Source organism: Haliaeetus albicilla, chromosome 13 (genome assembly GCF_947461875.1).
Source record: "Haliaeetus albicilla chromosome 13, bHalAlb1.1, whole genome shotgun sequence".
Classification (NCBI taxonomy): Eukaryota; Metazoa; Chordata; class Aves; order Accipitriformes; family Accipitridae; genus Haliaeetus; species Haliaeetus albicilla.
In genome coordinates this window covers 27,540,682-27,550,906 of record NC_091495.1, presented here as the reverse complement: position 1 = coordinate 27,550,906, position 10,225 = coordinate 27,540,682, and the positions used below count along the sequence as shown (strand labels likewise).

The 10,225-nt window shown below is 43.6% G+C and overlaps 1 protein-coding gene across 1 annotated transcript in view; it reads left to right on the top strand.

Annotated features, from left to right (window-relative positions):
* The window catches only part of KIF26B (kinesin family member 26B), a 315,800-nt gene that overhangs the window by 294,989 nt on the left and 10,586 nt on the right, over nt 1-10,225 (top strand). The gene's annotated exons all lie outside the window — the stretch shown is intronic.

Here is a 10,225-nt window from a genome sequence, read left to right as displayed (position 1 = left end):
AATGGCAGTGTAGATTTATCCTTATTAGACACTAGAGGACATGCCCCATTGCCTAGGGGAGATACCTTAAAAATATACTCTGAGAAAAGTTTCAGGCAGAGCCTGCAGTTTCTTTAGACATCAGAGTTCATCCCAAACCTAAATCAGTAGAAGACCAGGATTTGTTTACTCCGATGCTCATAAAACTAGTTGTTTCATTTCACTTCTCTCTGCTTTGATAGCACATTAAAGGCTGGACAAGGCTGGAGATATGACTGAGAAAAACATTGTCTTTGTGTTGTAATTGCAGAAGAGCTTCAGATCTGTGTGTTGTACTTTATATCAGAGTTATATTTTCGCTCACAACTTTGGCTTTTGATAACCCCCGTGCAGGACTGAACGTTGTGTCAGTGGCCATGAAAAGGGAGTTATGAAGAGAGGACTGTTTGAGACTCAGGTTTCAGGTTGCTCTTGTAGCAGTCTAGAAGACACCTGGAGAGAAGAGGCTTTTCCATGGTCTAGCCAGCCTTGAGCCTACCTGGCAGAGCAGTGACACTGGTTTGTCGTGCTGTGCAGGTACGCAAAGGCACTGAGTGAGGGGGCGAGCAGGAACCTTTCCTTAGCAGGGAACGTGAGGAGTCTAAGCTTTGGTGCTTTTTTACTGCTGTGTAACATCTGACCTGTCTTTTTCACCAAACACAGCTTTTTTGGCTGACCGACAGATTAATCTCTTTATTCTAATTTCTTGTGTGGGTTAGTTTCTCTCTCCTTGGTCAGCAATGTTGCAGATATCTACTGTTTCTGGACCTGAATCTCTGGGGTGGACGGTTTTCAGTGGAGGGCCTGTGTCCGTGGAAGTTGCCTGCGCTGGTGGGCTCAGCATAGCCTAGCACATTGACCTCCCTCAAACTAATTTACAAAGCTTTTCTCTTAATTCAGCCTGTCACCTGCTGTGGAGAGATTCCCAGTGTATCATCTCTGATACTTTACTTTTGAGTGATTCTCCATATCAGCAAGTAATTCCTATATTGTTTTGAATGACTTGTATTGTATTTAAGTACAACCGGAAGTTTTATGCAAATTAAAAAAAAAATCTTTACTACCTTCCATATCTCTAGCAGCAAACCACTGCCCAGAAATTAATAAGGCTTCACTTTCTTATAACCCCTTTCTTATAACCCAGCTCCTGTTTGCATTTGGTCCTGCAGCAGTGAAATCATAATTCTGTTTTGATGTGTTTGATAATAGTATAATTTTTCACATGTCAGTGGATTTATGATGGCATAAACCCAGGATTATGACTTCAATGCAGGAGGAGCTGAGATATAAGGGAGACTAGAGCTGTTCACAAATATATTTTTATTGCATAATAAACAAAAAAAACCGCAAAGGTTTGCAATCTTTCATCCTTTGTAATATCTCCTTTCAATAGGTCTGTTCTAGTGTGAATTTTCTCTCTTAAGGAACACTTTTTAATGAAACAGATACTAGACAAAGGTTCTGAGCTCTTAAAAGACAGATATTATTTTAATACATAGTGTCAAGAGCATTGGACCTTTCCTGATTTGCGGTCACAGATCCACTGTGCTGTAATGGATATGGCACTATAGATATGCTCATTTCAGGTCAGGCAACCTTGTCCACTTTATTTATGATTATTATTAACAGAAATGCTAGCTGTCAGACACGATCAACATGAATCAGCCCAAGGCCCCTGTAAGAGGAGCCATAAAGACTCTTTAAGAGAATCACCAGCAGCCCTGTCAGATCTCACAATTACTTTTGAAGTTCTGACACATTGGAGAGACATCATTTTTTTTCTCGAGATTAAGATCTTGTCTTTCAATGCTCTTAAGTGCATTATTTGTATGTGTAGGTGCTTCTGCCCTGGATGTCATACATGAAGCATCAGACCTACATTGTCAGCTTTTGAAAGATAAAGCTAGTTCATATCCTTCTGTGTTAGCCTTTGGTTAAATTTTGGGCTCTGCCTGGGTACCTGTACAGTTCACAGACAGCCCAGTCTTGTGTGTACAAAACTAAAATAAAATAATAAAAAAATTTGCCTCTTGCATTCTGGTACCTATTGAAAAATCGTGTGTTTACATCATGAAGCACATAAGCCTTTCCCCTGAAGCTAACCTATCCATTTCATAAACATTCCCATCTTTCTAACATTTAACATTGGTCCTATAACATCATGGCAGCATATATTGCCCCAAAGTGACTGCTTATGGCAGAAGCAGAGCTATTCAGCCCTGATCTACGGCTGTACATTTCAAAGCTTTGTACAGCTGCTCTTTAATCCACCCTGTGGTGTAACTGTTATTCCAGACCCCATTTTACAGATGGAGAAATGAAGGCAGAGAACTTTACTGACTTGCCCAATGCCTACAATTAAGTGAGAGCCAGATCCAGGGTTAAATTACAGGCACCCTTGACTCCTATCCTCAACCCCAACTGACTTGGCCGCACATCCTCCCTGCCCTTGCCGAGCACTGGAGAGAAAGGCTTCATTTGTTATTTTCTTTTTGTGACAGGCGCTTCCTCCCTCTCTGCCCGCAAGCATCTGTGCAACTATGGTTTCTCTGATCTCTTCGCTTGCTCCATTAGCCCTTCCCCTGTAAGAAACAGTTGGCATCTCAGCCACATTTCTGGCTCTGGCTCTAGTCTCCTCTCTCTTGGGTAGGCAGTGCTGTCTTGAGCAGGGCACTGAAGTGTTAGGGCATAGTTTGTACAGTCATCACTAGCACCAATTATATGTTATTTTTTAATTCCTCAGAAATTTCAAGTTCAATGGCCCAGTGGTGCTCAATGGAAAGGCAATGAGAGGGGTGCTTTCATAATACGTACTCCTGTATGTGATCAGGAGATGCATTCCGACTGAACTCCATTTTACCAAAGCTGTATTTGTATCCCAGACCACAGAGATCTTCCTGAGGCTGTTTTCTTTCCTGATGCCTTTGGGAATAGGGTTGGGTGCCTAAGAGAGTCCCACTCCCATGTGAAATCGAGTTAGACCTAAGGGCTGCAGGCTATCACTGCTTGCAGCGCTCTGCCGAGATGGGATGGACCTCTGCCGAGGAGTGTGTCTCCTTTGATTTCTCTAGCTGAGGTTTTTTGGGGCCGAGTCTGAGCCTGGAGCCTTACCAGTGCTGGGGCAGGTGCTGGCAGGGTGAAACACTGAGGGCAGTGCTCTGTGGCTCAAGCAGTGTGCAGCAGTCGTAACGCACCAGTGGGGACCGCTGCCTGTTGGCTGGTGTGCACAGATCCACTCACAGGGACAAAGACCCAGGACTCGGGCATGAGAGGAAGATGTGGGAAGGAAGGAGACAGCCAAAGAGGTGAGGTTTAGGGGAGAAAGTCCTTAGTGTAAAGTGCCCTGCATCAGTCTGGGCCAGTTTAGCCTTCCTGAACATGGAGTACCAGTGAGCATCAGAAAACAGAAATCTAAGGGATGCTATTGAAAGTAAGGCCAAGTAGAAAGGAGACTGGGTGAAAATTAAGGTTTCCAAATGCTGGCTTCCTAAAGTTTAAACCTGTGCCCTGAGTTGGTGTTGTGTATCTCAGCACTTGCAGGACCCTGCTTTTGTCTGTCCAGGATAGGATTGGTGCGTGTGTTTGTGCACATGGTTTAATCTTCTTTGCATGGGGAACCTGTCTGACTATAGATAATTAGAGATTCCTGCTGCAGCATTTTATGGCTTTTGCAGTAAAGTTTCATGACTCCTTGCGGCTCTTTCTCAGTACTAAGTTTCACCACCAAAGCAGAGCAAATTGCTACATGATTTTAAACACTTTAATAAAAAGACAGACTGTTATGACATGACAACAATTATCAACAATTAGAATCAGTTTTTCTCTCTTACTTGTGTGCTCTGGGTTTCACTGGTAGGATGGTTTTAAAGATGGAGATTTAGAGGTTCCTGGAAAGCCCTGAAAACTCTATATTCAAACATATTCACTCTCTGGAAGCACTTAGCCCTGCCTATGAAAGCAGCAGGAAAAAACAGAGGCTGAATCCACGGGCTGTAAATTATGAAAGTCCATCTCCAACCAATATTGCAAAGCATCACATTTTGAAACGTGGCCAAAATGATAATGATGAAACAAAACACCAACAAAAAGAGTCTGAGCTTTTCTTGTTGAATCCAAGTGAAAAGGAATTTGGTTCATGTTTAGACTGCCTAAGGCACAGTGTGGGGAGCTGAAAATTGCCCTTTGTATCAAAAAGCCGTAGGGCATCTCCAGCATTTCTACTTCAACTTGCTTACAAGTGATGGTAGCTAATTGATACCCTGCATTATACCTTTACCATGACAAAGGACGTTTAGAATTATACAGGAAAAAGCTTCTTTGCTTGCAAGCGACCGCTTTATGCATGTAACTGCTGGCTGGACAGGCCTGGGAGGAGCAGAGGGAAGGGAAGTATGGGCTTCAGCTCCCATTTTTTTTTGTTCATTAAAACAACAGCATTGATTTTCCCAGGTCAAAGCCAGGCCATTTCAGGCAGCAAATCTGTGTTGAAAGGGATCAGAGTAATCATTTTTTACACGCTTGACTACTGCGTGCCAGCACTGAGCTTTCAGCCACATGAACATAGGAATGATTTAATAGAGGAAATGGCAGCCGACTATTGTGCACGGTGAAGGCTCCATGTAACATGCATGACTGAGTCGCACACCATTAGGCTGGGTGTAAATAAAACCTGCTCCTGACACTGCCACAGAATTAGCTCACTGGAATGCCTCCACCACTGTCCTGTTGGGAGCTAATGCTCTGGCTGCAGAGCCCCTTCCCCCTCCAGCCTCTGCCTTTGCTGCCCAAGCGATTGGCGCAGCCATTTAGTGCAGTACTGTAGCAACAATAACCAGCTCCTTAAATAATACCACAATGCTGACAAATACCTGTTAAACCAAAATCCAGCCTGTAGTGAGACAAGTATTTGGAAGAGACTCTGGTCATTTTTTACTAGGGATCATGGGTGCTGAAAACTCACCCCCTGTGATGTGCATCTTCCCTGGAGCATCTCCCTGATTACTTGTCAACCTGCCACGCTGCAGGAGGGCTGCTTCCTGATCTGGTTTCAGCAGTGCTCATTCACCAGCTCTAAACTGCCTTGAAAAGCTCCTTTTAAAGTGAGACAGTAATTCAGGAAGCAAAATTAAGAAATTAACTGGGTGGGTAGAAAAAAATTAGGAGTAGGCTGTACCTCAGCATGTTCCTTATACCGGTATGGAAGCAACATATCTAGTATAGGTATGGCTGGAAGATTATAAACAAGGGTTGCTTTATTCCTGTGTACAACAAGCAGTGATTTCTAGCCTTAAGTGTCCTTGTACTTGTTATTGATTCACAACAGCAGGATTGCATATAAGTCAACACAGAATACAGACTGAATTATTTTACAGTGAGGTGGACGTAGAAGATTTTCTTCCGAATGATGGATCCTGTCAGTGCTTCTTATTCCAGGTGTTGAGGTGCAACATGGTCCTTCCTATGTAATCTGAGTTGCCAGGGTGAGCAAATGCTGTTTAGATTTTCTGGCAATAAATGCCTGAATTCTTTGGTGTTTGTAGTACTGACCTCAAGATGGGCCCCCTAAATACTTCTGGTGAAGTCTCCACACTATGAGAGTGGCCTTCCACTTGAAAGCATTTGCAATGTCTTCAGTAATTGGGAAGGGAACTCTGCAAACTCTATGAAAATCCAAGGAGTGAATAGCTATATGTGCTCTGCACAGGGGAAAGTGCACTATAAAATAAACAAGGAGAAAGGATGTCAAAGGAATGGAGAGGAGTTGATTCAGTCATGGACAATTGCCCGTAAGGGCAGATCACATTAGGAAATGGGAATGAGAGGAGAAGTCAGCACTGTGTTTTCAACTCAAACAAAGCAGGAGCCCTGTTGTCAGACGGTGAGGAGCAGCAGGGGGAACAGGACAGATAATCTTTCCTAGTAAGCAAACAGTTTGATGCCACATTTGAGGTTGATGCTATTGCTACTGGAAGCACAATATTTCTTGGAAATGAAGACACAGAAGGAATGGTGGGAGCTTAGGGGTACTGCTCTATTTAGCCAGCATTGGTTTTTGTAATCGCCTTGAGTTTGGATTGACTGTCTACTGAGAAAAAACAAAATGCTGAACAACAGGTTCTGTACAGAAAGGCAATTTTACCTCCCATAACATTAAGCGCAAAGCGCAGTGGGGAATAGCTTTGGCTCCACATCCTGCCTTTGAGCACACACTATAAACTTCTGAAATTATGATGTATCAAGTTACAGTTTCATTTTCTGTTTGAAACACCTTAAAATTTCTAGGACAGCAGTTGTTTTGCATCCCATTCAGATGTATCCTGCTTTGAAGAGATATGCATCAGGCTTCTTTTCATGAAGATTTTTGCATTTATACTTTTTGCCTTTACCTTTTTCACAGAAAAGATGCTCAGTCTGGAATGTGTGCTTGGAAGGAATCTAAGGGGAACACTCCAAAATACACAGTACTTAACCAAAACCAGACCTCTTATAGTTTCTGCCCTGGTCAACACATACTTTTATGAGCACACATCCTTATGCAGTGGGGCAATTTTGCTGAGGTCAATGAGTCGTCTTATCCTTAAAGTTTCCCTTACATACCTAGCTGGCTTGGTCTGTGTTTCTGATACCTGAAGGCTTCGCTGGACTTTGCTGAAGTATGTTGTAGTGTCAGTGCCACTCTTCAGTCAGATCTGCTTTCACACTGCACACCCTCATTGCTGCGTAACTCCCCTTATCTTTTAACCTGGCCAAACCTTAACCTATAGCTCAAGGTAGAGCAACAGATCTGTTGCAAAAGCAAATCTTGTGTTCTGTGCATTTTCAGGGCTATGTCATAGTCTGATTATTCATACTCAAGCTAGGCTGAAGAGCGGTTATTCTGAGTGTGGATAAATTCAAACTAAGTGAACAACATATCCTCTGAGACATTTAGCAAATGGCATGTTGCTTTACATGTTGTATGGTCATAAATGAAAGTGTCATTATTCTGTCCTGGCTTCAGCTTACAGGATTTCTTTCAGGTCGATTTTTGGTATAAATTTCTCTTTTTTAATGGAGGAATGCATCCCACTTATGTGGAGGGAGGGTCAGCCGGTTTGCTGAGGTGCTGGGCAGGGTGGGTGCCCCCCCAGTCCCAGCTCATGGGGCAGAGGCGGGAGGGACCTGCTGAGAGCTGCTTCTGCTGAGCTCCCCAGCTGATCGCTGCCTTCATAAGATGTGTGCAGGGAAGTAGAGGAGTGATGTGCTGTAATTCCTACAAAGCACTTTATTTGTTATACAGTCAAAATTTATGAGATCCTAACCCCATCAAGTGCTCCCAATAAATTTGGGACTTCAAATGGGTATTTTCTATGTAAATGCAATACTATTCATTTTAACAATTTAATTGTTGTGTCTGCGTGTGGATACGGATGATCAAGCTGTCAGCTGCTTTGTGACACTCACCCTGAAGCTCTGCTTTGCCTGTATCTCCTTACTGATCCCAGTTAGGGTGAAATCAGAAAAAACAGAGGCTAAATGGAGAGGTCAGTGGCAGGAGTCTCCTGTCAAAAGACACCATTATTTTCTGTACCTGCGCTAATAAGCAGCCTATTAATCAGTGCATGTTTAGAATAGACTAGATTCAGTTTTGCCTCACTGCAAAGATGCAGATCTTTCATTTCATTTCTCCCCAAAGTGCTCTAAACCTCAGATAAATCATCCTGAGTCAGCATTCAAGGCTCAGATAAAAACACATCCCTCTTTCTCCTCTGCCTCACGCATGGACGTACCCGCTGTGATAGGGCAGGGAGACTTGCACAGGCAGCCTCCGCGTCCCGCAGGAGCCCCTGGGCAGATGGCAGCAAGTCTGCCTGCCTCAGGTGGCTTTGCCCTGCTGCATTGCCCTGGTGCACCGAGAGCTGGCAGCCTCCCTTTGTGATAACCCACAGGCTATCCAGGTGCGAGCTCTGGCTAGAAAAACATAATGAGCTCATGTTAGCATGTCTCCTGCCGCTACCATAGTCTCTGCTGCCTCTTCTCCGAGGGATAAGCGCTATTAGTCGGAGCCCTAGGTTGGAGCCCTCCTTCCAGACCACAGGCTTCTGTTTCTCCTTGAGCCAAATGGATATGAATGGGAACTAAATGCAAAAACATTTACCATCATCCCTGTAATTCAAACCGTAGTGACATCTGTTTTGCTTTGCTCCAAATAAGAGCCTGATGCTGTTCTCATGGCAAGGCGAATCAGAGCCATCCCCTGAGTGTCTCAGGCCTGGGCTTTAGCTCTGGTCGGAGAGGCAGTTCTTCCAGCAGGGATGGTTTAAAAGTGCCCCACTACATGAGAAGGTGGTGTTAACAAACAGCCACAGTGGGGAAAAAAGAAAGATGGAAGAAAAAAGGAAGAAAATCAAACACCACAGAAAAAGGCACTACCTTAGTCATAGTTCAGCCATGCATGGGAGAGCTGGACAGAAGGAATTTCCAGTCTGCTCCACTGCTTCCTTGAAATGCCAGAGCTAGTCTGTAGGCATGGCGGGAAAGGAGATGTGACCATCAATGCAGGGCACAAAGTAAAAAGAATTAGCAGCACTTGGCTGCATTACACAGGAGGTCAGATCTGATGCTTGTAAGTGTTGCTGGCTCTGAAAGTTGATGAGCAGCAAAGGTAGGAGAGAGATTGCTTTTACACTCAGACAAAATTTTAAGGACTGCTCCTGTGAGACACCATGGCCAAAAGCCTAAAAAGTATTTAAAAAAACGTTTAATGCCTAAATCCTGTTTTTCTTGAGTGACACTAGGGGTGTACTCAGTGCCCTTCACATCTAAGCAAGTGGAGGGCCCGTTTTCCAGGAGGGGCTGAGCCCATTGCAGAATCTCTCTCTGCATGTAACAAAATTTAATAGTCCGTCACCCTGTCTCACCTCCCTTCAAGTAAGCAGCTGCTCTCACCATTTGGCTGCCTTTCTCTAGCATTGCTGACGAGTTACCCTTAGCACTGCAGTTTGTTGTGGTCTTCCCAAACTGTGTCTTTCTTGTTGTTGTCCCTTTTTAGCTATGGTAATGGGTCAGGTCTTGCTTTAACTTTTGTCAAGATCTGATTGGTCCCTTGATCAGGCATTTTAATGTAGAGATTAACTGATTTGCATTCAAGGTAAGTGAATGCTGACATTCACTCCCACTGACTGGTACCACAGGTGTAAAATAACTCCTTCTTGCTGGTATTTGTTAGGCTTCATTTGTTCTGGCATGGGCTTTTTTGCTGGGCTGCAGTTCGAGTAGTAAATACAACTATGATAGGTGTCACAGGATGGGCAGTCCAGATCTTAGGCCATTTGGTATACAGGGGCCTTGTAGAGCTCCCTGTCTATCCGCCTTGGCTGTGCCCTCCTTTTCTTGCATAGAATTATCTCAGATACATTCAAATAAAAGCCTGTACACTAGGCTTTCCAGACAGACAGCAAGATAGACCGTTCTCATCCATTTTAGAGCTAGCATTTACAGGTTAATTACTGGTTACTAACTGCTGGTTTCTAGCACAGACTGCTGCGCTCAGAAATCAATGGGATAAGATGTGATAGTTTGCAAAGTCAGCAGAGAAACAGATTCCCATGAATGAAACTAGACAATGCTTTGTTACTTGTGAATCCAAAAACTAGGCAATCAATAGATATTTTTGTTTTCAGGGGGGAGGGGGGGTTGGCTTTCATTGAAGCACCAAATTGGCAGACATGTTGAAGCTATTTACATGCAAGTTTCAATAAATGTAGTGCTGGAGATTCCTCTAAGTGATTTTATCTTGTTTTTAAAATAAAACCTGCATGATCATTCTGCATCCCTTCCCTGCTGGCATCAGTTTTGTTCTTGCAGCCAAGGGAGTCATTTAATAGTTTCATTCAAACTTGCTGGCTCCAGCTTTTGGTTTTGGTTTCTCCCATCCCTTCTATTCCTGCTGTCTTCTAGGGGAGACCCTGCAGGAGTTGTCAGCTACAAAATTTTTTTTTTTTTTAAACCCAGACATAGCTCTGATTGTACTAAACAAAGCAAGGAAATGTAACCAGTTGTTTTTCTTTTTTGTGTGTGTCTGTTCTTTCTCCCAACAAACCATATGCTCAGCTTCCTTACTGCTGCCATCAGGCCAGTGATGTACTTTTTCTCCCTTGCTTTACCTTAGGCCCTGACTTGGCAACTCACATGGCAGATGATGTCCGTATAGCATAGGCTTTATCAA